Source organism: Staurois parvus, unplaced genomic scaffold, assembly GCF_062004578.1.
Source record: "Staurois parvus isolate SC_StPar_1 unplaced genomic scaffold, SC_StPar_1.0 ptg000131l, whole genome shotgun sequence".
NCBI classification, from domain to species: domain Eukaryota; kingdom Metazoa; phylum Chordata; class Amphibia; order Anura; family Ranidae; genus Staurois; species Staurois parvus.
The window spans coordinates 8,815,408-8,842,533 of record NW_028317927.1 but is presented as its reverse complement, the minus strand read 5'-3'; the positions used below and the strand labels follow the sequence as shown (position 1 = coordinate 8,842,533).

General features: G+C 40.1%; 1 protein-coding gene across 1 annotated transcript in view; it reads left to right on the top strand.

Annotated features, from left to right (window-relative positions):
* Positions 1-18,390: 18,390 nt before the first annotated feature.
* The window catches only part of MINDY4B (MINDY family member 4B), an 85,364-nt gene continuing 76,628 nt past the window's right edge, over positions 18,391-27,126 (top strand). The window contains exon 1 of the mRNA XM_089672605.1: positions 18,391-18,529. The gene's annotated coding sequence lies outside the window, so the exon portion shown is untranslated. The remainder of the gene's footprint in view (positions 18,530-27,126) is intronic.

The window sequence follows — 27,126 nt, the reverse complement described above, 5'->3', positions numbered from 1 at the left end:
CCCTATACTTCCTGTCAAAGAGATGAAACAAGAAATTAGTGAAATCTCTAGAAAGTGATGAGAATTCCTTTTTTAGAAAGGTGCCGCCATTGAAAGATTTACCCCCAACCTCCTGTTCTGGTGACAGCTCTAAAATACGGCATTTCCCATCACTTTCTCTCCCAGTCACAATGGTCACCAGGACAAAAACAGGGTTATTCTACCTAGAGAGAACACAGCCAGTAACAAAATCCTGACAGGGATTCTAATCCCCTGTCTCGCTATCTAAAACTAAAAATGTTTGGGCTATACATATACTTTAAAAATCATTTTTTGAGCTCCAGTAAGATCATGTTCACACTTGAGCATTTTTCGGCTCAAAGCTCGACACTCAGAATTGCTCAACAAGTAAATTCCCATTATTTCCAATGGCCCCTGTTCACACTTGAGCATTCCGTCGCCTATACCAAAAAGCCTGTTGCTCAAGAAAGTAGTTGCATTACTTTTCAGGAAAATCTGAGCATTTTGTCCCCGTAAGCTTGAATGGAAAACGCCTGAACAATTGGAATGAGCATTTTTTCAAGAGTTTTTTTCAAGCGTTGAAGCGCAAAAACACCTACATAAAAAACACCTGAAAACCCACCTATAACATTTGCCAGTCTGCTCAAAAACACTCAAAAACAATTGAAAAAAAAACATTTGAAAAAGGCCTGAAATACACTCAGCTCGGTGTGAATGTAGCCTTACTGATTTTGCTAGAAACTGAGATGCTGTTATCAGTTTGCTGCAGGTAGGAGAAATGGTTTCTTTGGTGTCTTCTTACTCAGTGATCAGACTGCAACATTGTATCTTAGCAGCAAGTCACCAAGTGAGAGCCTACAGCAGTATCCAATCTATTTCAAACACTTGTGGACATACATAATATAGCAAGACTGACAACAATAAACAGGAGATCCACTGCCTCGCATTGCACGGCGGTCAACTGAACTTTATGAAATGTCTGTGTGACATTTCAATAAAGTTTGTTTAAAAAAGAAAGTGAACAGTGCAAAGCACTGAGATCAGCGCAGCAGGACTGCACTGATCTGTCCAGACCACAACGCACACCAGCTTGCGTTGTAACACAGTAGATGATGTGAATTAGCCCTTACTGTTCCCTTTGTAGCTATCACATCCCTGTTTACTTTTTGCCTAGTCATTTGACAGGATTGGGAAATCATTACTGGATGCAAATAGACAGGCAATATAAAAAGACAACCAGGTATTTTAGCTGTGTGCTGCTCTAGCCTGAAAAATGGAGGGGAGAGTAAAGGAGTAAAGGGGCAAGACAACCATTTTAAAGTGGTTGTCAAACCTCAGAGATGAAATATGAACAAAGCATATCCCTCTATAGTGTGTACTTGTCTCATTCTAGACCACTAAGTGTCATTTATCTTTTGACAGCAAGAGTAAAAAGGTAACAGGAACAGACCTCCAAAATATTGACAGCTCAGCTCTGTTCCTGTGTTGTGTGTGAAGGGGGTGTGTCCCTTCCCTCCAATCAGCTCTCCTCACTGAGATCTGCAGAGTGTGTAACTTTATCTCCCTGCTTTTCAGAGCCATGTGTAAATTCTGGACTTTGCAGGGATGTAGACTGCAGATAAACAGGTACAACTTATGTAGGAGGATTTGTGTTCATCTCTGTGTATTACATGAAGTCACTCACTTCACTGGGTATATGTAAGTTTTGACAACCACTTGAAATGTTAAGGCACATGCTTATTAATGCAAATCATTTTAATATAGCTGACTTGATTCATTAAATTACTAATTAAAAATTAAGTTTTAAAATATCAGGCACCCAGCAATAATGAACGTGCCAAACATTCTTGTAAGAATAAAAAAAAAAACATTTGTGTATTGTAATTATTGTTTAAATCAAACATTAGGATAATAAATAAAATTACTATTTAATTTCAAGATGTTGTGTATGTGTGTTTTTTTAACACTTAATAAATTACAGCATATTTCCCTTTGCAGAAAACTGGCCACACAGCTTCTGTGAAATCTGTTTTAATCTAACCATACAAACTGTATTTATTTATTTATTTATTTCAGGTACTTATATAGCGCTGTCAATTTACGCAGCACTGTACATATATATTGTACATTCACATCAGTCCCTAACCCTTAAGGGGTGTACAATCTAAGGTCCATAGCTCACATTCGTACTTACACATACTAGGGCCAATTTAGACAGGAGCCAATGTACCAAGAGGAAACCCATGCAGGCACTGGGAGAACATGCAAACTCCAGACAGGTGGTGGCATGGTTAGGATTTGAACCAACAACCCTAGTACTGCCACGCAGAAGTGCTAACTGTAGCAATCGTATGTACAGACATGGACACGTTCGTCCATCTTGCTCAAGACCCTCCATCTTGTATCTCTCTCTCCCTCCAATCCCCCTCCTCAGGAATGTGGTCTGTGTATGCTGAGTTCAAAAGGCATCAGGCCCCAGCTGGAGAGCTTCATGGTTATGAATCCCAAATTAGCTGGTGCCCGGGTGTCTGTTAGCTTCTCAATCTGAGATAATCGTAAAACCATAACCCAGTCCTTCACTGGGCTTCAAAGACATTCCAGCTAGCCGTAAAACAGACTTCACATTTAAAACCCACTTTTCCATATAATTTTATATCTTAAGGTAGGAAATAATCACATAAACATAAAGCATATATTTGGATAGCTCAGTTTAATGCGAGTCGTCTGATATCTTACACCCCTCGTGGAAGTCTATAGGAGAGCAGAAAGCCATATAGTTCTAGCTGGAATAGTAAATTATGGCATGTTTGATATCTAGACATTCAGCAGATGATTCTGCATATTAATCTACCAGTGTATAGAATGTTACATGTACCTAGGGAAGGTTATTGCCCTGGTATAACTTGTGAGGGATTTTGGTTCTAGCCTGAGTCCCCCGCCTACAACACCCCTCCCCAAATGAGGCGATTGGTTCTCTGCTTTAAGGAGACACCCTGCTGAGTTCCTAGAAAAAAGGCTGTTATGCTTGGAGCAGTTAGAGTTGAATAATTCTCCCTTTTAACATTGGAACCAACTTTGGGAGAAAAGGCACCCTTTTGCTCAGGACCCTTGAATCTGCTTAACCCAGGACTTTTGGCAAGTACCCTACCTCTCTAAATTTCTTTCTGTTATCTCTTTGCTGTGTTATTATTCTCTGTATTTATATATATATATGTTGGCTACATCTTTTTCTGTAAATATTTTTATTGCACCCTTTTGACCTTTTTAGTAATAAATCTGTCAGGAATGGACTGGCCAGCAATGGTGGGACTCACCTGCCTTATGAGCTGCAGTACCAGGGCTGGCCAGCGGGTGCTCCCAGCAATCAGAGACTCAACCTTGCAGCCAGTCAAACACCTGGAACTGATTATACTGGTGTATTTAAGGGATGGCCAGACCTGCAGACTCTGCCTTGGTGTATGTTTCTCCTGGGCCCTGTATCCTGTTCCTGCTCCCTGTTCCTGTCTGATTCGTTGCTGACCCTGCTCTGATCCCTGGCTTTGTCTGACCATTCTCCTGCTCCTGATCCCTGGCTTGTCTGACCATTCTCCTCTGCCTGACCCTCTGTACCACGCTGCCCGCTACCTGCTGAACCTGGCTTGTGACCCCGACCATTCTCCGCTTGCTCCCCCTGTACCTACCTGCCCGATTGATATTGACCCAGCCTGCCTGACGACGCTTGCATTGTATGTACTGTCATCTGTGGGTGGTTGGTTTGGTTTGTTTGCACTGTGTTATGTTTTAGTATTGCACTGCGTTTATGTTTGTATTGTTAGTGTTAATAAGTTATATTGTTTATAACATATCTGAAGTCTGCGTTTCCCTGCGTCAGTCACACACCTCTGGTCATACCCGGGAGCCCTGACAAAATCCTATTATCTGAAAAGTGTTGAACTGTTTCTAAAGCTCTTAAATGCAAACTAAGAACCCCTGTCTCTGAAGAGCGCTACTGTGTGTTTTAAACCTCTATATATCTCTGCCTGTGGTGACAGTGGTATACAGACGATCATTCAAACATCATAGTGTTATTGCTAATATTGCCGTGTTTCCTCCTTTTCTCTACAAAAAGGTGGTGGTGGCAGTTGGAAGGGTTAATTGCGTAATTAACCTGACTCAGTAAACAATCGCTCTCAGGCTGCAGGTACATAGATTGTGGTCCATTAGCTGTAAAATCTTTGTGCTGGGTTCAGCTGAGCGTGGCATTGTTACGCACATGACAGCGTGGTTTTAGATTGGCTAGTCCTTCGGTCACAAGTTGGTGAGAAGGGCTGGGGGTCTGACGCCACGATCGTCACACTAACCATTTAGCCACAGTGCTGCCCATAAAACTCCTTTAGATTTTCTAGCAACTATGTAGTGCAAGGGTGTGCCTGATCTGAAACAAATTGAAAGGATGGTTTAGATAGGTCCTCAGATCACATAGGGGTATATTTGTAAAAATAATTCACAGAACTATGTGTCCTGAAAAACTGCATGTATGTTTGTTCTGTGCAGATGCTGGCAAAAGTGAATGTTACTGTGTTTTTTCTCTCAAGGATGAATGTTCGACATTCAGAAGAATAGTGTTAATCAGGAAAACACCAGACTGGCCCCTAGGTGGAGCTTATGCTCACAGTAAATAAATACTTATTTACTATGATCGTCAGCTCCATCTCTTGGCCATAATGCAGTATTTTCCTGATTTATGCTATTTTTATGACTGAAGAAAATCTGTTCAAGAGAGAAAATAGAATAGCAATGTTCAATTTTGCATCACAAATAATGAACAAACATGCAGTTTTGCAGGGTGAAGAACTTTTTATTTTTTTAAATAGTTATATAGTTTTTTATTTGTTTGCTGACTGTCTGTTGACAGCTCACATCCTACAAGGTTGCACTTGGCATATATTTGGAAAACTGCCATATTCTCTCCATTAATCAGGCGCAGACGGGTTTTTGTTTCTACCTCACTCCTATATATAAACTAACACAGGTGGCACGGAGAGACCTAAAACAGGTCTATTTGCTCTGTTAATATGGCACACTCCACTTGTGACAGTTTCTTGCACCACTATAATGGCACAGAAGGCTTAGCTACTTTCTCAGAATGTATAATGCTTTTGTATGTATTTGCAATTTTTTTTCTTTATAGTAACAAAACACATTTTTAAAAAAATATGTTTTCTGTTTTGCTGTAACCTATGAATATTATGTACCGTATTTTTTGCTCCATAAGACGCACTTTTTTCCTCCCAAAAAAGGGGAGAAAATATCAATGCGTCGTATGGAGTGAATGTAAAGCAGCCGGTCCAGTATTTCTGCCGCCACTATGTCAGAATATCGGGCCGGCTGCTCAGCTCTTCTCTCCTGCAGGACCTTACCTGTTCCTCGCTTCAGCGCTGCAGTCTTCCCGCGGCGGCTTCTGTGACAGCTGGGTGCCCACTGCGCATGCGTGAGAAGCGCTGCGCTTTGTGAATAGTCCGGTGTCTTCTGGGACACATGACAGGTCCCAGAAGGCTCTGGGTCATTCACAAAGCACAGCGCTTCTCGCGCATGTGCAGTGGGCACCCGGCTGTCACAGAAGCCGCCGCGGGATAAAGAAGGAAGGACAATTCCGCGGAAGTGGGAGCGGGTACCTATCAAATTCAGGTACCTGTTCTCCCTCCCTCCCCAAAGGTCCGTAGTCTCTGGTAATCTCCTTTACTGTCTGCAGTCTCTGGTCATCTGTACTATGTTCATAGTCTCTGGTCATTCCCTGTACTATGTCCGCAGTCTCTGGTCATCTGTACTATGTCCGCAGTCTCTGGTCATCTCCTGTACTATGTCCACAGTCTCTGGTCATTCCCTGTACTATGTCCGCAGTCTCTGGTCATCTGTACTATGTCCGCAGTCTCTGGTCATCTCCTGTACTATGTCCACAGTCTCTGGTCATTCCCTGTACTATGTCCGCAGTCTCTGGTCATCTGTACTATGTCTGCAGTCTCTGGTCATCTCCTGTACTATGTCCACAGTCTCTGGTCATTCCCTGTACTGTGTCCGCAGTCTCTGGTCATCTCCTGTACTGTGTCCGCAGTGTCTGGTCATTCCCTGTACTATGTCCACAGTCTCTGGTCATTCCCTGTACTATGTCCACAGTCTCTGGTCATCTCCTGTACTGTGTCCGCAGTCTCTGGTCATTCCCTGTACTATGTCTGCAGTCTCTGGTCATTCCCTGTACTATGTCCGCAGTCTCTGGTCATCTCCTGTACTGTGTCCACAGTCTCTGGTCATCTGTACTATGTCCGCAGTCTCTGGTCATCTCCTGTACTGTGTCCGCAGTCTCTGGTCATATGTACTATGTCCGCAGTCTCTGGTCATTCCCTGTACTATGTCCGCAGTCTCTGGTCATCTCCTGTACTGTGTCCACAGTCTCTGGTCATCTGTACTATGTCCGCAGTCTCTGGTCATCTCCTGTACTGTGTCCGCAGTCTCTGGTCATATGTACTATGTCCACAGTCTCTGGTCATCTCCTGTACTGTGTCCGCAGTCTCTGGTCATTCCCTGTACTATGTCCGCAGTCTCTGGTCATCTCCTGTACTATGTCCGCAGTCTCTGTTCATCTCCTGTACTGTGTCCACAGTCTCTGGTCATCTCCTGTACTATGTCCGCAGTCTCTGGCCATCTCCTGTACTGTGTCCGCAGTCTCTGGTCATCTCCTGTACTATGTCCGCAGTCTCTGGCCATCTCCTGTACTGTGTCCGCAGTCTCTGGTCATCCCCTGTACTGTGTCCGCAGTCTCTGGTCATCTCCTGTACTGTGACTGCAGTCCATTGGTTCAGAATATTTTTTTTCTTGTTTTTCTCCTCTAAAACCTAGGCGCGTCTTATGGTCAGGTGCGTCTTATGGAGCGAAAAATACGGTAGTTTTTTTTCTTATCCAGCCAGCAAGTGGGCTATTTGCTCTCACCCAAACCACCAGCTGAAAACAGCCAGTTGTTTATATAGAACAATAAGCTCAAGGTGAAATGTATATGCGGCAGTTGATGATTCAGCAATGATTCAACTTACACCAGATGGCTCAGTACAAAGTTTCAGCTACACAGGGCCAAGCTGGAAAGGAAACTACTTTTGCTGGGCTGTCTAGATATTATACAGGTGAAACTCGAAAAATTAGAATATTGTGCAAAAGTACATTTATTTCAGTAATGCAACTTAAAAGGTGAAACTAATATATGAGATAGACTCATTACATGCAAAGCAAGATAGTCCAAGCTGTGATTTGTCATAATTGTGATGATTATGGCTTACAGCTCATGAAAACCCCAAATCCACAATCTCAGAAAATTAGAATATTGTGAAAAGGTGCAATATTCTCGGCTCAAAGTGTCCCACTCTAATCAGCTAATTAAGCCATAACACCTGCAAAGGGTTCCTGAGCCTTTAAATGGTCTCTTAGTCTGGTTCAGTAGGAATCACAATCATGGAAAAGACTGCTGACCTGACAGTTGTGCAGAAAACCATCATTGACACCCTCCATAAGGAGGGAAAGCCTCAAAAGGTAATTGCAAAAGAAGTTGGATGTTTTCAAAGTGCTGTATCAAAGCACATTAATAGAAAGTTATGTGGAAGGGAAAAGTGTGGAAGAAAAAGGTGCAAAAGCAGCAGAGATGACTGCAGCCTGGAGAGGATTGTCAGGAAAAGGCCATTCAAAAGTGTTGGGGACTTTCAAAAGTGTTGGGGAGTGGACTGAGGCTGGACATGGGCTTCAAATGTCGTATTCCTCTTGTCAAGCCGCTCCTGAACAACAAACAACTCAGAAGTGTCTTACCTGGGCTAAAGAAAAACAGACCTGGTCTGTTGCTCAGTGGTCCAAAGTCCTCTTTTCTGATGAGATCAACTTTTGCATCTCATTTGGAAACCAAGGACCCAGAGTATGGAGGAAGAATGGAGAGGCACACACTGCAAGATGCTTGAAGTCCAGTGTGAAGTTTCCACAGTCTGTGTTGATTTGGGGAGCCATGTCATCTGCTGATGTTGGTCCACTGTGCTTCATTAAGTCCAGGGTCAACGCAGCCGTCTACCAGGAGATTTTGGAGCACTTCATGCTTCCTTCCGCAGACGAGCTTTATGGGGATGCTGACTTCATTTTCCAGCAGGACTTGGCACCTGCCCACACTGCCAAAAGCACCAAAACCTGGTTCAATGACCGTGGGATTACTGTGCTTGATTGGCCAGCAAGATGAGAGACATGAGACCGAACAATGCAGAAGAGCTGAAGGGCGCTATTGAAGCATCCTGGTCTTCCATAACACCTCAGCAGTGCCACAGGCTGATAGCTTCTATGCCATGCTGCATTGAGGCAGTAATTGCTGCAAAAGGGGCCCAAACCAAGTACTGAGTACATATGCATGCTTATACTTTTCAGAGGTCTGATATTGTTCTATGTACAATCCTTGTTTTATTGATTGCATGTAATATTCTAATTTTCTGAGATTGTGGATTTGGGGTTTTCATGAGCTGTAAGCCATAATCATCACAATTATGACAAATCACGGCTTGAACTATCTTGCTTTGCATGTAATGAGTCTCTCATACATATTAGTTTCACCTTTTAAGTTGCATTACTGAAATAAATGAACTTTTGCACGATATTCAAATTTTTCGAGTTTCACCTGTATATTGTTAACAGAAGTCAATGCAAGTTGCAATGAAATCAGAAAAAAGTAGTGCAGAAACATATTTTGAATTCACGCTACTTTTAATTGATTAACCACTTGCCTTCTGGAAGATTTACCCCCTTTCTGACCAGGCCATTTTCTACGTTATTTCACCTGGTAATTGTGAGGTCAAGCAATGCTGCACCCAAATGAAATGTATGTCCTTTTCACACAGATAGACTTATGTTTTGGTAGATTTTGATCACCACTGAGTTTTTTATTTGTATAACCAAAAATTTTGGAAAAAAAAATATATTTTCTACTTTTGGTTACAAAAAATATCCAATAAACTCAAAATTAGTCATAAATTTAGGCCAAAATGTATTCTGCTACTTATCCTTGGTAAAAAAAAATCCCAAAACGTGTATATTAATTGGTTTGTGCGAAAGTTATAGCATCTACAAAATATGGTAGAGATACTGCAATTTATGCAGCTTTTACTTTCTGACTGCCTATGACACTTCTTGCTAAAAGTCATGCTGAAATGCCAGGGTAGTATAAGGACCCCCCAAATTACCTATTTTGTGGAAAGTTGACACCCCAAGAAATTTGCTGAGAGGCGTGTTGAGTCCATGGAAGATTTTATTTTTTTGCCACAACATTTTGAAAAATGACTATTTTTTTTTTACACAAAGTTGTAACTTAAATGATATATTGCTCACGTATGCCATGGCTATGTGGAATAACACCCCAAAACATATTCTGCTAATTCTGCTCAGTATGGGGACACCACATGTAAGAGACTTTTTGGCAGGCTATCCACATACAGGCCCCCAAAATCCAATGACCATTTTCAGGCTTTCAAAGTGCATATTTCCTCATATCACTTCCTCACTACCTATCACAGTTTCAAAGGCCCTAAAATGCCAGCAAAGTACAAACACCTCGCCAAATGACCCCTTTTTGGAAAGTAGACAATCCATATAATTTGATACGGGCATGGTGAGTATTTTGCAGATATCATTTTTGTCACAGGGTTTTGAAAAAGAAAAAATACATTTTTGTTTTCTTTCTTCATTTTCCAAAAACTTGTGGCAACAAATGAGATCTGCAAAATACTTACCATGCCCTTTGGAGTGTCTACTTTCCAAAAATGGGTAATTTGGGGAGGGGGTACTTCTACTATCCTGGCTTTTCAGGGCCAACATTAGAAGCTTATGTTTTCAACAGTTGAAACACCTGCCACATGACCCCCTTTTTAAAAGTAGACACCCCAAGGTATTTGCTGAGAGGCATGTTGAGTGCATGGAAGATTTTATTTTTTGCCACAGGTTTTTGGAAAATGACAAAAACTTTTTTTTTACTCAAAGTTGTCATTGTGATAAAATATTTCTCACGCATGCCATGGGTATATGTGAAATTACACCCCAAAACACATTCTGCTACTTCTCCCGAGTATGGGGATACCATAAGTGTGAGACTTTTTGGCAGTGTAGAGACATACAGGACCCCAAAATCCAGTAAGCACCTTCAGGCTTTTAAAGGGCATTATTTCCTCAGTACACTACCTATCACAGCCCTTAACCACTTCCCATCCAGCCCTTGTATATAAACGTCCGACGGGAGCAGTGCAGGAGCGGGTGGCCATTTACAAACATCCTCCCGCATTCCCTGCCTGTGCTCGCTCCCTGGGAGCGCACGCACCGGACACAGTGAAACACCAATCACTGTACGGGACCTCTGTGTGAAGGTCCCGATCATGTGATCACTGATTGGCCAATCAGTGATCACATGAATAGTAGTAAGCAAGGTGTCACTTCCTGGCATCATTGTTTACTACTAGTAAAATCTGTGAATGACCACAAAGGTAACATGGTACAAGGCTATTCACAACAGCCTTATACCATGTGACAAGCTGTAACCAATCACAGCTCTCACAATATTTCTCGATGGCTGCAAGAATGCAGCCAGAGAGCAGGAGAAATAATTGCTTTTACAGCCTTTGTGGGTGTAAAAGCAATCAGTGTAAAAAAAAGAAAAACTCTTCATCACCCCCCACATGTAGTACAGTGTCACTATGGTGACACTGTACTGTTAGGGTGACAGTATGTTTAAAAAAAACCCATAAACAATAATATAAAAAAATAAAATAAAAATGTAAAAAAAATTTGAAAAATTATAATTTTTGGTTACAAACTAATTTTGATTTTTTTTTTTGTTTACTAAAAAGATAGCTGAATACATTTTGGCCAAGCTTTATGAAGAAAGAGTATTTATTTGAAAAATTTTATAAGAAAAATATTTTTCAAAATGTTTGGACTTTTTCATTTATATAGCAAAAAAATAAAAATCCCAGTGGTGAATAAATACCACCAAAATAAAGTTTTATCTGTCTGAAAAAACTGCTAAAAAATTCATATGGGTACAGTGTTGCATGACCGCGCAATTGTCATTCAAAGTGTGATAGCACTGAAAGCTGAAAATTGGCCTGGACAGGAAGGGGGTGAAAGTGTCTGGACTTGAAGTGGTTAAATGCCAGGATAGTACAGAAAAAAACCCCAAATGACCCCTTTTTGGAAAGTAGACACTCAAAGTTATTTGCTAAGAGGCATGGTGAGCATCTTGAAAATCTCTTTGGTGCCACAAGTTTTTGGAAAATGAAGAAAGAAATAAAAAATGTATCTTTTTTTTATTGTATTTCAAAACCTTGTGACAAAAAATTATATCTGCATAATACTCCCCATGCCTCTTATTAAATTCCTTGGGGTGTCTACATTCCAAAAAAATGCCCTGGTCAGAAAGGGGATAAAGCCTTCCAGAGTTCAAATGATTAAACCCTAACAGCAAGAATAAACCCCCAAAAAATGTTTTTATATTGCATGTTACCAATTCTAAGATGTGATGGCTGCATTCATTTTTAGTTCTTTTTTTTTTACTTTATTTTCACCTAGTGATCCTACCAGTTATTCTGCTATTTTTCAACTTCCTTTACCAGTTCAATCTGTCAAGACAATGTGTCATTTAGAGGGTTCAGACAAACCATTTAACAATGAAAAGGGTTCTTATAATGGTCAGCTTCTATTGATTTATGCAAAATATTTATCCCACAAGGAAAAAGAAAGCTGCTGTAATTGTTTAAAAAGTGTTAGCTGGAGATTGGCTTTACTTTGTTAGCCAAGTCCATATAAGGCCTAGTTCATACTTCTGAATGGGCATGGCAGCTCATTCATTTGAATTGGTTGCTGTGCCTCCTGAAAATGCAGAAAAAGGGTCTCTGCTTTATTTTTGAAATCACAGCCCGCATGGAAACCGCAAGTGCAGTGTGGTTCCCAGTGTGGGAAGCAGATGCTGCAATTTCATTAAAGCGGAGCTCCACCCAAAAGGCGAAGGTCCTCTTTAAGGACTGCTCCCCATTAAGGATTGGCACCTTTGGGGGGCGGGGGGGAGCAAGTACCCGAATTTGACAGGTACCCGCTCCCACGTCCAGTCCGATCGCCTAGGCGATTGGAAGTGGAAGGAGTCCTCCCTCCCTGTAGTCTTTTGGGACACATGACAGGTCCCAGAAGACTACAGGACCATTCATCCACTCGCTACTCCATCCATTCAGCTACTCGCACATGCGCAGTGGGTACCTGGCTGTGAAGCCACAAGATATCACAGCCGGGTGCCCACACTGAAGATGCCGACCTCCTGGAATACAGGGAGGCCGGTAAAACAGGCTGTGGGAGACACACCGCGGGACCGAGGGACAGGTAAGTGGCTGTTTTTTAAAAGTCAGCAGCTACACTTTTTGTAGCTGCTGACTTTTATTTTTTGACAGGTGAGTGGAACTCCTCTTTAACACTCAATATGATCTAAGTCCTGACTGTATCTATAACCAGTACACTATTAGTAATAATATCCAGTACAATATTTTACCAATTAAAACATACAGGTCAAATGGCATTGTCAGCCAGAGTAGCAGTCAGGAACCTTTTTTAATTATACGGAAGAATTTGCTATTGCAGGGCAAAGGTGGGCAGCTGGGTGTCACCCTGACTTGTCCTGCTACTCTGTGTCATAGCTGTATGGTCTAAACATAGCAATTATCTTTAAAGAGATTTCTTTTACACATTTTTTAAATTAAATAAATAGGCATTCCAGCTGTAGGGAAAGCAATATAAGTTACAGAAAATCAAGACAAAGGTGATGAGATGAAAGATCATACAGCAAACATATTGTACATTTTATGGGTCTACAGATCCTATAAGGCTCCCAAGATCCACAATAATTGAAGTATTGATGCCTTCTCCTGAGTTAGTATCTACAACAATAGTTCAGAATTGTGACTTCAAGGATTAAAACAGTCTCTATGTTATCCTGTATATAGGAAAGGTGGATACAGCGGATAAACTTACCCATATTGTAAGAGTAACATGTTGCCAGAGGATCAGTAAGGATTGAAGGAGGGGAGGAACAAAAGGTGGAGGGCAATTGGACAAAAGGTCCAATATATATTTTTAAAGTGATTTCAAGAAGAATTGGTGATTAAGAGGAGCACATATGAAGACGTGTGTCTGTTTTCAGTCACCATCACTATGTTATTATGTAATATCTACTGTCTTGTGGAGGCATGAGCAGATTGCCATTGAAAGAATGTCAATGAAGTTAAAGTTGTGTTTTTCTTACCTAAGGAAAAACCAAACCTATGTACACACACAGGCATATTCAATAAGTGAATAGAGCAGTGAGAAGTGCAAAATAAAGCAACTAATCAGTAATTATTTTTTCTAATTTAACTTTCATCTGAAATGTAATTGACTGCTGGGATTTGCAGATTGTTCTTTGCTATACTTGTATAAAGGAGCTGGGACTTCTGAGTCGTTCTGCCTATTTGGCAGGAGGGACTTGATTAGCCTATTTGGTAGGAGAGAGGAGGAAGTCATGGCCGATCCGAAGATGTGCATTGTGGAGGAGACAATGTTTGCCTTCTTGGAGGAAGCCCTCGAGGTCAGCAGCAGTAGTAGCATGGTTCTACTAAGAGCACCACAGCACCCTTCGTCATTGACAGCATTTTAGCTTCTCCTTGATTGGATGATAGAAGTCAGCAGAGCTTCCCCACATTTACTAAGCTTTGGAGCAAATGCCCTTGCAGAGTGCACTATTGGTGCTGGTTTTGGTGTATGCACAGTGTTGTAGTGATCACAGAGGCTCACAGTTTAATTTGTAGTACATATGTGCACTATATAAAAAAATTAATTTATTTTATTATAAAAGGTTTTTGGCACATTTTTTTAAGTGGTTTGAGTTTTGCACTGAGTGATTATTCCTTTATATAAAGGTAATGCACTAGAGTATTTATTTCTTTATTTTGAGGTTCTTACTGGATGAAATAGGAGTCAATCCTTCTTATTGGATGAAAAAGTTTGGAAATCTGGGACCTTTTTGAACACTGGACTTTTTTTGGACACTTTTTGGGATTTTTGAGATTTTATATGACACTTTATGGTCTAATTGTATTGTAATATATCACAAAAAGGTTATATTATATGATTATATGCACAGTCTAATTGCCTTTAGTAAATCAGTTCCTATGTAACTATTAGCTGGTACGTGCATGTATGGACTGAACTCACTGGGACTTGTTGGCACTCTGTATGAAAATATTCATGGCACTGATAATTATTCAGTAAACAGTTAAAGAAAAAATATGTTGCCTCCATTCATTGTTTTTTGAAAGTAATGGCATGTAAAGTGGGTATGTATGCAATACAACTGCAGGCAGTCAGATTCCAGGGGGGCTTTCAATATTCCAAAGTATAATGAAGAGATTGAGACAGCCTGAGATTGAAATACCTGGGGAAATCCTTTATGGCGGTGGATTGGGATAGGAGTAGTGGTGTTCAGCTATGATAGGACAGCCATTGGCAGTTACCAGGAAGGTTCCTTGAGTACACTTCAGGTTGTTTCTTACTTGATCAAGGTGTGAGTTGTGATTATTAAGAAATTGAACCTGTAACCATGAAGTCAATAGTGCTCTTTGCAGTGTAAAGATTGGAGTACAACTATCTAGGCCAATGGCCTAAGAAGTTGAACTCGAAAAATTTCTGTGCTTTGGCACCTTTGGGACTAATGTGATAATTCTGTCCTTAAAAAAATTGTGGACCAGGTTAATCCTCTTTAGGTCAAGGAACTGGCTTTACAGCTCAGACACTACCCCCTCTCTTCATGGCCTAACAGGGTTTAGATATAATGCAGGTACTTTAAAATATAAAATGTATGTACAAATTTCGATCCATGTATGGACAGCTTTAAGTCACATTTACAGAAAAATGTAAAGGTTAACCATTATTTTAAGCTGAAGTTTACACACGCAAGTCAGAGTGAACCATTCCTTATCTCACATGCAGACAAACAATACTGATAACGCAAGAGACCTAGGTAACATCCACATGCAATGCTCATTGCTGACCTAAGCTTTGCCTAGGTTTGCACATAATCCTCATACAAAAATTGGGCTCCCAACCTTATGATTAGGTATCTGCTGGTGTGAAATGCATCAAGGCATGTATCTGTGATACCCAAGGGCTGCCGTAACAGCATCATAGGTCTCTAGGGAAAGTAATGTACTGGGGCCCCTACCAGCCTGGCCCTCAACTACTCTCAAGAATTAAAGTATAAATAGTTGATAGAATTAAACATACAGTATATTTATTAGTACTTTCAATAAAATAGATTTTAAACAATAGGAAAACATGGCATAGATCAAAGACTAAACAACACAAAAGGCAGAATGAGGGATGAGGGAGGCCCCTCCGCGGCCGACTGCTTCCTCTACAGCCAGCTCAATGCATTCTGATGCTCTGGGATGGAGGGTTAGCAAGCCAAGATCATGAGCAATGTGTTGCTGACCCTGGACATGTGCCTCCTTGGTTTGAGGTCGCAGGCCACATCACAAGGCTCAACCCCTGGTCTAAGGTTTTAATCAAACAAAGCAAACCAAATTGCTGTGCTTCTGCTAAAAACTGAAGACAATTATACTATATATATATGTATTATATGCAGTGCCTTGATAAGTATTCCTATCCCTTGCAATTTTCCACATTTTATCATGTTACAACGAAAAATGTAAATGTATTTTATTGGGATTTTATGTGATAGACTAACACAAAGTGGCACATAATTGTGAAATAGAAGGAAAATGATAAATGGTTTTCAAAATCTTTTCCAAATAAATGTCTGAAAGTGTGGCATGCATTTGTATTCAGCCCCCTTTACTCTGATACCCCTAACTAAAATTTAGTGGAACCAATTGCCTTCAGAAGCCACCTACCGTAATTAGTAAATAGAGTCTGCCTGTGTGTAATTTAATCTCAGGATAAATGCAGCTGTTCTGTGAAGCCCTCAGAAGTTTATTAGAGAACATTAGTGAACAAACAGCATCATGAAGGTCAAGGAACACACCAGACAGGTCAGGGATAAGGTTGTGGAGACGTTTAAAGCAGGGTTAGGTTATAAAAAATATCCCAAGCTTTAAACATCTCCCAGAGCACTGTTCAATCCATAATCCAAAAATGGAAAGTGTATGGCACAACTGCAAACCTACCAAGAAATGGCCATCCACCTAAACTGACAGGCCGGGCAAGGGGAGCATTACTCAGAGAAGCAGCCAAGAGGCCCATGGTAACTCTGGAGGAGCAGCAGAGATCCACAGCTCAGTTGGGAGAATCTGTCCACAGGACAACTATTAGTCATGTACTTCACAAATCTGGCCTTTATGGAAAAGTGGCAAGAAGAAAGCCATTGTAAAGATCTTCTATTCATCCTTCTGTCCTTTTTTGTTATACCCCTGTGCTGTCTGAAGGCAAGTGATACAAAAAAAAAACATTACTTCTACTTCTGCAATGAAAGGAAAGGTGCTCTCATACTGCTTTTCTCATTAAAGTAACTCTGCTGTTAATTCAAAAAGGTTTACTTACTTGTATATGTTTCACTGGCCATGCTGCCAAATGTTCATGCTTTGAGGAGGAAAGCTTACTGAAGAATCTTCTTCATCCAGAAAACTTCTGGGAGTGGTTTCTCGCTGAGTTCCTTTCTGCCAGCCTGTCAGGACTCATGTCAGAACCTGGGCCATCTGCCGGGGGCACTGAGCCAAAGGGCATAATTCCAGTGGCCAGCAGAGGGTGTCTCCCAGCAGCCAGCCTATTTTAGTAATTAGGCTCCCCCTGATACTGGCTGCTGGGAAGGTATTTAATCCTTCCCTTGATGAAGATCAGTGCTTCAGTGTTCTACCTGTGAGCCATGTCCTTGCCCGATCCTGTGCCTTGTATCCTGTGACCTGCTTCTAGTACCCTGTACCCAGCATGCAGTATCCTGTATCCAGTACCCTGCATCCTGCTCCGCTCCCCTTGTTTCCAGTCTCAGCCATAATTCTGCTTCGTTCATGTGAGCTCCCTCCATTTTGTATGTAGTATTTGTTAGTTAGGTTGTTATTCTGGGCTTGCTTCACTATCCCAATTTATTTTTCACTTTTACATTGTTGACAGTGCCTTGAAAAAGTATTCATACCCCTTAAAATTTTCCACATTTTATCATGTTACAACCAAAAATGTAAATATATTTTATTGCGATTTTATGTGATAGACCAATATAAAGTGGCACATAATTGTGAAGTGGAAGGAAAATGATAAACGCTTTTCAAATTTTTTTTTTCTGTCCTTTATGGAAGAGTGTCAAGAAGAAAGCCATTGTTGAAAGAAAGCCATAAGAAGTCCCATTTGCAGTTTGTGAGAAGCCATGTGGGGGACACAGCAAACATGTTAAGAAGGTGCTCTGGTCAGATGAGACCAAAATTGAACTTTTTGGCCTAAAAGCAAAACTCTATGTGTGGCTGAAACCTAACACTGTACATCACCCTGAACACACCATCCCCACCATGGAACATGATGGTGGCAGCATCATGTTGTGGGGATGCTTTTCTTCAGGGAAGCTGGTCAGAGTCGATGGGAAGATGAATGGAGCCAAATACAAGGCAATCTTAGAAGAAAACCTGTTAGAGCCTGCAAAAGACTTGAGACTTGGGCGGAGGTTCACCTTCCAGCAGTACAATGACTCTAAACATACAGCCAGAGCTACAATGAAATGGTTTAGATCAAAGCATCTTTATGCATTAGAATGGCCCAGTCAAAGTCCAGACCTAAATCCAATTGAGAATCTGTGGCAAGACTTGAAAATAGCTGTTCACAGACATTCTCCGTCCAACCTGACAGAGCTTGAGCTATTTTTCAAAGAAGAATGGGCACAAATGTCACTCTCTACATGTGCAAAGCTGGTAGAGACATATCCAAAAAGACTTGCAGCTGTAATTGCAGCAAAAGGTGGTTCTACAAACTATTGGCTCAGGGGGGATGAATATAAATACACGCCACACTTTTCACATATTTATTTTTAAAACTTTTTGAAACCCATTTATTATTTCCCTTCCACTTCACAATTATGTCCCAATAAAATGCATTTACGTTTTTGGCTCTATCTCTCATATATTTCAATAGAATCGGTTGTTTGAAAATTTAAACCAGTAATCCTTACAAAAGAAGTTGACCAGTCATCCTTGAACTAGTTGAGCTGTATTTTGGCATGCTCAGTGATTTACACTAGCAAACAGAGGCAAATAATAGCTGAAGTATTTGTCTCCATAGTGATGGAGGGAGGTCATTTCTTTGTCACTCTCTAAACATATGCAGGCTATGCAGAGACATCTCTGTACTGCGTTGTTAAACAATTCAAGGTCTCTTATCATATGGAAGGACATTACAAAGCTAAGCAAGCTAACTAAGAGCAAATCTGGAGCGTAGCTGGTGATGAAAGACACTGTCCACAGCAGACCCGGGAAACAGTGTGAGTTCACAACATACTTGTCCTTAATTGCACTCTGCTTTTACTGCTGCAACATTGTACACACCACATTGTGCTAACTCAACTTTCAGTTCTATACAGACGCACAAGATACCAATATCCATGTAAAGAGGGCCATACACAGCACAATCTCATTTAAAATGAGGACAAACCTATAAAACCAAATCTATTTCTATCCAATCACACAAACCCTTACACTACATAGTTGTAGGTAGAGTCAAAGGAAATTGTACAATCAGACTGTATAGTGTATTGTCAGTTTAGGAACCGGGGATGTCTGAATCGACTACAACAGGTACTGAGGACACAGACACTCTTAAAGGGCTCTTCTTGGCTTTTAAAGTTACAGCATTCACATTGCTTCTGTTCTAAAGACCACAATACTAAATCCAGGACCTTTATTATTATTATTTATTATTCTTATCATTATAGATATTATTTCTATGTTATAGTGGAAATCACCAGATACACCACACACACACTTCCATGTAGAAACTGAAATAAGAAAAACATTGCTGTAGTGCAATGCAATGCTTGTGATGACATTGGGGTTTATTTACTGAAATAGAGTGTGTAAAATCTGGTGCAACTCTGCATAGATACCAATCACCTTCTAGGTTTTATTGTCAAAGTTTAATTGAACAAGTTGAAGTTAGAAGCTCATTGGCTACAATGCACAGCTACACCAGATTTTGCACTCTCCAGTTTTAGTAAATCAACCCCTATGTGTTGGAGGAGGGGCTGGGTTGCTGTTGGATCGAATCGCAGCCATGACACTATCAGCATGGAGTTTGCAGTTTCTCCCTGTGCCTGTTTTGGATTCCTCCAGGTACTCCAGTTTCCTCCCACACTCCAAATACATGCTGGTAGTTTAATTGGCTCCTGTCTAAATTGGCCCTTGTATGTATGAATATGACTTAAGGACCTTGGATTGTAAGCTCCTTGTCACTATAGGGCAACAGATATTAAAGTAAGTGCACTTTAAAAGGGGCTTGATTGGAGTATAATTGACAAATGTTCCTACACGTAGCAAATGGACAGATATCTGCTATGTGTTCCATCAGACAGAATAACTACTAGCACATTCTTCTAGTATGGTCATGTCATCTGTACACTGCACATTGGAGGACAGCAAGTCAAGAGATAAACACCAAGAGTTATTTTTTCCTTCTGAATTGTCACATCATGCTTCTCCTAGTCTAGCTGTAAATGTTTGTGATTTAAAGTAAAACATATTTTCTTTTGATTACACTTTTTGTGATTGAATTCAATAGTCAACAGGTCTCACCAGAGCAATTCATAGGTGATGACAGATCATTTAAATATTTTATTATACAATCTCCGGCCACTTTATTAGGTACACCTGTTCAATTGCTTAGTAACACAAATTGCTAATCAGCCAATCACATGGCAGAAACTCAATGCATTTAGGCATCTATATGTGGTGAAGACTTGCTAAAGTTCAATCCGAGCAGCAGAATGGGAAAGAAAAGGGATTTAAGTGACTTAGGAATGTGGCATGGTTGTTGGTGCCAGATGGGCTGGTCTAAGTATTTAAAAAACTGCAGATCTACATGGATTTTCATGCATAACCAACTCTAGGGTTTACAGAGAATGGTCCGAAAGAGAGAAACTATCCAGTGAGCAGCAGTTGTGTGGACAAAAATGATTTGTTGATGTCAGAGGTCAGAGGAGAATGGGCAGACTGGTTGCTGTGACATTCAGATGGCGGAGTCAGAATTTGGCGTAAACACCATGAAAGCATGGATCCATCCTGCCTTGTATCAATGGTTCCGGCTGGTGGTGGTGTAATGGTGTGGGGGATATTTTTTGGCACTAGCAAGGTGTACCTAATAAAGTGTCCGGTGAGTGTATATGATCATATTATGATCCATATAACAGGTTAGCCATGGTATGGTTATCCCCGTACTAATAGCACTCCCAAGGGTAGCCCAGGAGATTCTTACTATACAAGACAGTGCTGGATCACTGAGGCATTCACACAACAATTTTTTAATAGCTAGACCCCTAAGTCGTAATCATAAAACAGCCAGAAAGTTCATACTTTTACATACCAGTTTGGCAATAGTGGCTCAATTATTTCTATCTCCACATGTTCACTTTAAATTTGTCCTAATTATACACGGCACAACTCCATTATCAACACGTGAGAGATCATAGTTCTGAAGTTTAAGACATTATGCACATTGGATGTTTTTCCGATCTCTCATTGATGCCTTTTCTCCTGGTGTTTTGGCAGATAAAATGCTTGACACCAGTAAAGGAGTGTAACACATTTAGACACATCAAGCTCTTGGGTGGTAAGTCATTTCAGTGGCCAGAATAATAGTTTTTTCTGGCCACTGAATTGAATAAACACGCAAGCACTAAATGGAGCTGGTGTTAACGCACATTTAGATGTGTTAACATGCGTTTACAAACGGCGAACATTTTTTCTGCCAAAGTGCCGCTGCTCCTGAAAACGCTGGCAGTGGGATTTTTTTCTGCCTCTAAACACCTACTGTATGTATGCATGGACACATAGGCTAACTTGCAGGTTGTTTAGAGACAGAAAACAATATGCCAGATGCCCCTAAGAACAGCATTAAAAATGTCCATTGTGCATGAGGCCTTTCCAATATGTTAAAATATGTAAAAAGCTTTTTGAACTGCTACTAGAAAAGATGGGACTATTGGGACAGCAGCACACACCTGGCTATACCACTAGCAAAAAACAACAAACAGAAAATTGATTTTGCGCTAATCACAATAATGCCACAGACATTCCAAAACAAATAGCGAGATGAGAAGACAATAGATAATACACCATAACATGATCAGTAAATAGAAGGAATACGGGAGTGAAGGAAAAGGTGAAATAATAAAGGTCCAAAATGAGGACCAAAAGGTGTAACAGACAATAAATCGTGACCGTGGGCAAAACGCACAAAAATGATCAGGGAGAAATAAAATATTAACTAAATCACAGTAATAGTGGGACATATGAGACCGTCATAACATAAATGAAATAACGTGAATACAACTGATGAGAAAGTGGAGCAAAAATGTGAAAAATACAAAATGAAGTGCTTAATATTAAAAGTGGACAAACCACTTATCACAGAAGAATGATAATAACAACGCACAGTGAAGCCAACAATTGTGACCATGCTACTAAAAAGTCATACCACAATGTGCATCAAAAGGCCATGTGACATAAAACGACTAATAAGTGACCATATAAATACCATAAATAAATGTGGCAAACATATATAGAGTGCAACTAGTATAAAACAGAAAATGGTGATATAAACGCACAATAAAACCAAATGAATGTATTACTGTGCACCGTAAAATACAATAACACAATGAAGAAATAAATAACATGACTAAAAAAATCGTAAATACAACATAAAGTCCATGTGCAAAAACATTGAACAAAAACGCATAAAAAAAATACAACACAACGTGGATAAGTAAATGATTGTTGAATCCCACACCAGCTAAATTGCCTCCTCACAGGAGTTCTGTACGCTGGCGGATTTCCATGTCCAAAGGTGAAAGAAGTATTACCACAGCTGAACAGTATGGTCCACCAGTGAGGGAGATATCATCCCTACATCACCGTTTGGGATTCCACTTCAAGGGCCCCTGCAGTGAGTGTCCTGAAAGCCTTTTGGCCCCTTGGGGTCTGGGCGTGGAGGTGAGGAGGCAATTTAGCTGGTGTGGGATTCAACAATCATTTACTTATCCACGTTGTGTTTGGGGTTTTTTTTACGTGTTTTTGTTGGACGTTTTTGCACATGGACTTTATGTCATATTTACGATATTTTTGTGACTACGATATTTTTAGTCACATGTTATTTTTTTCTTCATTGTGTTATTGTATTTTACAGTGCACAGTAATACATTCATTTGGTTTCACTGTGCGTTTTTTATCACCATTTTCTGTTTTATACTAGTCCTTTTCCATCTTTCTAAAGTTCCATTACCTTGTTACGCAGGACTTTTGACAGTTCTTTTCTGATCCCCATGGCTCAGTATCTAGCCTAGTCAGTGCTTCCACCTAAGAGCTAACAAACTCATTGACTATTTATACACTGACACTAATTGCAATTTAACCATTTCAATACCGTGCAATTTTACACCTTCCTGCCCAGGCCATTTTTCACGTTTCAGTGCTCTCACACTTTGAATGACAATTGCGCAGTCATACAACATTGTACCCAAACTAAAATTTTATCATTTTCTTCACACAACTAGAGCTTTCTTTTGGTGGTATTTAATCACAACTGGGGTTTTTATTTTTTGCTAAATTAACAAAAAAAGACCAAAAATGTTGAAATAAAAACACGTTTTTCTTTGTTTCTGTTATAAAAGTTTACAAATAAATAATTGTTCTTCATAAATTTAGGCCGAGATGTATTCTGCTACATGTCTTTGGTGAAAATAACCCAAATTAGGATGTATTATTTAGTTTGTAGGGAAGTTATAGAGTTCACAAACTATGGTATAGATCTGATTATTGATCAATCCTGAAGTACTGACAGCCAATCTAATTTCTTGAGGTCTAAGAATGTCAGAATAGTACAGATATCCCCCAAATGACCCATTTTTGCAGAGTAGACAGTCCGACGTATTTCATAAGAGGCATGGCGAGTTTTTTGAAGTTGTATTTTTTTTGTCATAATTTTTCGGAAAATGAAAAAATTAAAAAAATTATTTTCACTATTTTCTTTTTACATACTGTCACCAGTGCAGTACAGCATCATCATATAACTGGCATGGCAGTGAACAGGGACACTGACTGGTGACAGTATGAAAAAAAAATATATATATATTTATTTATTTATTTATTTATTTATTTTTTATTATTTTTAATTTTTTATTACTTTTTAAATTTTTTTTAAGATTTTTTTTTCATATTTTACTATGACCAAAGTAGTACAATGTTACCATAGTAACATTGTACTACTTTAGGGAAGTGATCAGTATTTATTTATTTTTTTTTACACAATTTGCTTATAGCAAAGAAATACTTTGCTATAAGCAAGCATTTACCTGAATGAAATGGATTCATTCAGCTTTTTTTTTGTGCTTAGCTGTGATTTGGTCACAGCTAATCACATGACATGTGCATGTGATTAGCTGTGACCATTCACAGCTAGGCACTAGTATACAATGGATGGCATCATGAATGAAGCCATCCATTGTATACAACTGTCATGTGACCTGCTGTGATTGGTCACAGCAGGTCACATGGTACCTGCAACGGGGGCCGGTACTCAGATCTGTCATCGGCCGTGTCCGAGGTACACGGCCGGTGACAGATCCCGCCACTGCGCCGCTCTGCATTAGCGCAAACTGCGCATGTGCGGGAGCACGCCAAATGGCGTGCACCCGGAGTGCAGAAGCACTTTTGAAGCCGCCAAACGGCCATTGGCCGGGCGGCTAATGGTTAAAAAGCCACAGATGTGGGACATTAACCTCTAATTGACATTTTAACCCATGTGTGTCACCTTGTGTGTCTGTACCAAGGCCAAACATTCCAGGATATGTAAACTTTGATCCGGGCCATTTGGGTGATTTCTGTTATCATTATGATTTAAAAAGGAGCCAAACAACTATTTGATAATAAATGGCTTCATATGATCATCATCCTTCAATAAAAGAGCATTTTATGGTATGATCAGTCTTATTTGCAATATCAATGCCACAATTTCACAATTTCTGCCAGGGTATGTAAACTTGTGAGCACAACTGTATAGCTTAATAACTTGGAAATATATGAAATAAACCTAAACGTTAGCATAAAATGTCCAAATGACCATCCTAACATTTGTCTATGGCGTTCATCAGCATGTCGTTTAGCAACATGACGCATTAATTAGACGTTAATAATTTAATACAATGGCTTGTGTCTGTTAGCTAGCTGGATACTTTGTTACTTGCTTCTTTGTTTTCTAGTAACTGAAATCTTTGTTGAAATCCAAAACTTTCTATCTGTTTACTGCTGATGCAGTGATCTGATATGAGCAAATAAGCATGAAAACGTCTTCATGGTGGAAGAAACTGTGAACTCTTAGAATTTGATTGTTAGTTACCTATGCTGACCTTTAACAATCTTAAGCCAGCCCATGCTTCTAGACACTTTTAAGGGAACAATGTGTACTTCTATTTTGTACATAACCATATTTTATGTATGGTTCACTCTCACACATGGCATGCTCCATTGACATGCATTGACACATTCTTATGTGAAATTTATATTAGATTAAAATGGTGAGTGCAGCTTTTTATCTAGACTAGATGAATGCAGACTTCAAGTGGTATTAAGCCCAAAAGCAAACATTTATTGTATTGCGCTTACCATTTTTAGGTGTGATGGCTGCATTCACTTTCTTTAGGCTTTCTTTGTTCTAAATTCATCTGGTGATCTGTTTTTTTTTTCAACAGAATACATTTTACAGCAGAAGGTATCAGTTACAATGATGGGATAAACCATTTAACATTGGCAGGGATGCTTACATGTTTTTATTTATTTGTGTAAAATCTTTACCCCAAAAAGAAAAATAATGTTTGCTGTAACTGCTTATAAAGTAGTAGCTGGACTTTGGGTGCAATCTGAGGCTCCTGCACACTGTCAGAATACCTGTCTGCCCGTATCTCGTATGGGCAGGCAGTTACTGAATGACTGGAGAGATTAATGAACCACATAGAGCAAGGATTCTTCTCTACAGCATGCTGGCTAGGCTTAGGATTTTCTATTTAGGCTGTGGCTGCTTACTAAAAAAACAAACTGTATAACTTCGCAATTTTTTGTTTTAAATTTGTTGTTTGGAACTTATTTAGTTGATATAAATGCTCGTTCACACCAGGTTCTCTAAGATTGTGCTGGTCAACCCTGCCCAGCACAGTGCAAATCTAAAACAAGGCAAAAGTCCTGTTTCTTATCAGGGCAGTAGGGCAGGGATTATTTTCAGCACAGTTTGGACACTAACAAGGTGTTCTGTGATTGAACTAGGTGGAGATTGTGACATCGCTGCCCCTCCTCTCCTCCTCTTCCAGTCAGACAAATTCATGGAAAACTAGGAATTCTCTGAATGGCGAGAGTGCTGGGCAAGTGGCTATCTGTGGTCAGTGTGGGGCACCTGTTTGCATAGATCATGGTTATTACTGCAGTAGCACTGACTACTATAGTGAATTTCAAACTCCATAGTGGTCTATGGTATAGAGTTATACATATTTCCATTGTGCCAAGCTTTACCAATATAAGCATGCAATACAGATCATTCCAGGAGTTTAGTTTTATAGAACAGTCATTTGTAACATTTCAATAAAGTGTGGTCAGCGTGGCTTGCTGGTGTAAACAAGTCCTAAATGGAAAGTTCAGTTGAGCTTTAAAGATCATATTTACTTGGCTTCATGCACAGAACTTTTCAAATATATTTTATTTTGTCAAGGTCTTCTATTCATCCTGCTGTCCTTTTTCGTTATACCCCTGTGCTGTGTGAAGGCAAGTGGCACCAAAAAAAACATTACTTCTACTTCTGCAATGAAAGGAAAGGTGCCCTCATACTGCTTTGCTCATTAAAGTAACTCTGCTGTTAATTCAAAAAGGTTTACTTACTTGTACATGTTTCACTGGCCATGCTGACAAATGTTGATGCTTTGAGGAGGAAAGCTTACTGAAGAATCTTTATCATCCAGAAAACTTCTGGGAGTGGTTCCTCACTGAGTTCCTTTCTGCCAGCCGGTCAGGACGTGTCAGAACCAGGGCCACCTGCTGGTGGCACTGAGCCAAAGGGTGCAATTTCAGTGGCCACCAGAGGGTGTCTCCCAGCAGCCAGCCTATTTTAGTAATTAGGCTCCCCCTGATACTGGCTGCTGGGAAGGTATTTTATCCCTTCCTTGATGAAGATCAGTGCTTCGGTGTTCTACCTGTGAGTCATGTCCCTGCCTGATCCTGTGCCTTGTATCCTGTGACCTGCTTCCAGTACCCTGTACCCAGCATGCAGTATCCTGTTTCCTGTATCCAGTACCCTGCATCCTGCTCCGCTCCCCTTGTTTGCTGTCCCAGCCCTAATTCTGCTTTGCTCATGTGAGCTCCCTCCATTTTGTATGTAGCGTTTGTTAGGTTGTTATTCTGGGTTTGCTTCACTATCCCAATTTATTTTTCATTTTTACATTGTTGACAGTGCCTTGAAAAAGTATTCATACCCCTTGAAATTTTCCACATTTTGTCATGTTACAACCAAAAATGTAAGTGTATTTTATTGGGATTTTACATGATAGACCAACACAAAGTGGCATATAATTGTGAAGTGGAAGGAAAATGATAAATGTTTTTTTTTTTTTTTAATTTCTGTCCTTTATGGAAGAGTGTCAAAAAGAAAGCCATTGTTGAAAGAAAGCTGTAAGAAGTCCCGTTTGCAGTTTGCGAGAAGCCATGTGGGGGACACAGCAAACATGTGGAAGAAGATGCTCTGGTCAGATGAGACCAAAATTTAACTTTTTGGTCTAAAAGCAAAATGCTTTGTGTAGCGGAAAACTAACACTACACATCACCCTGTACACAC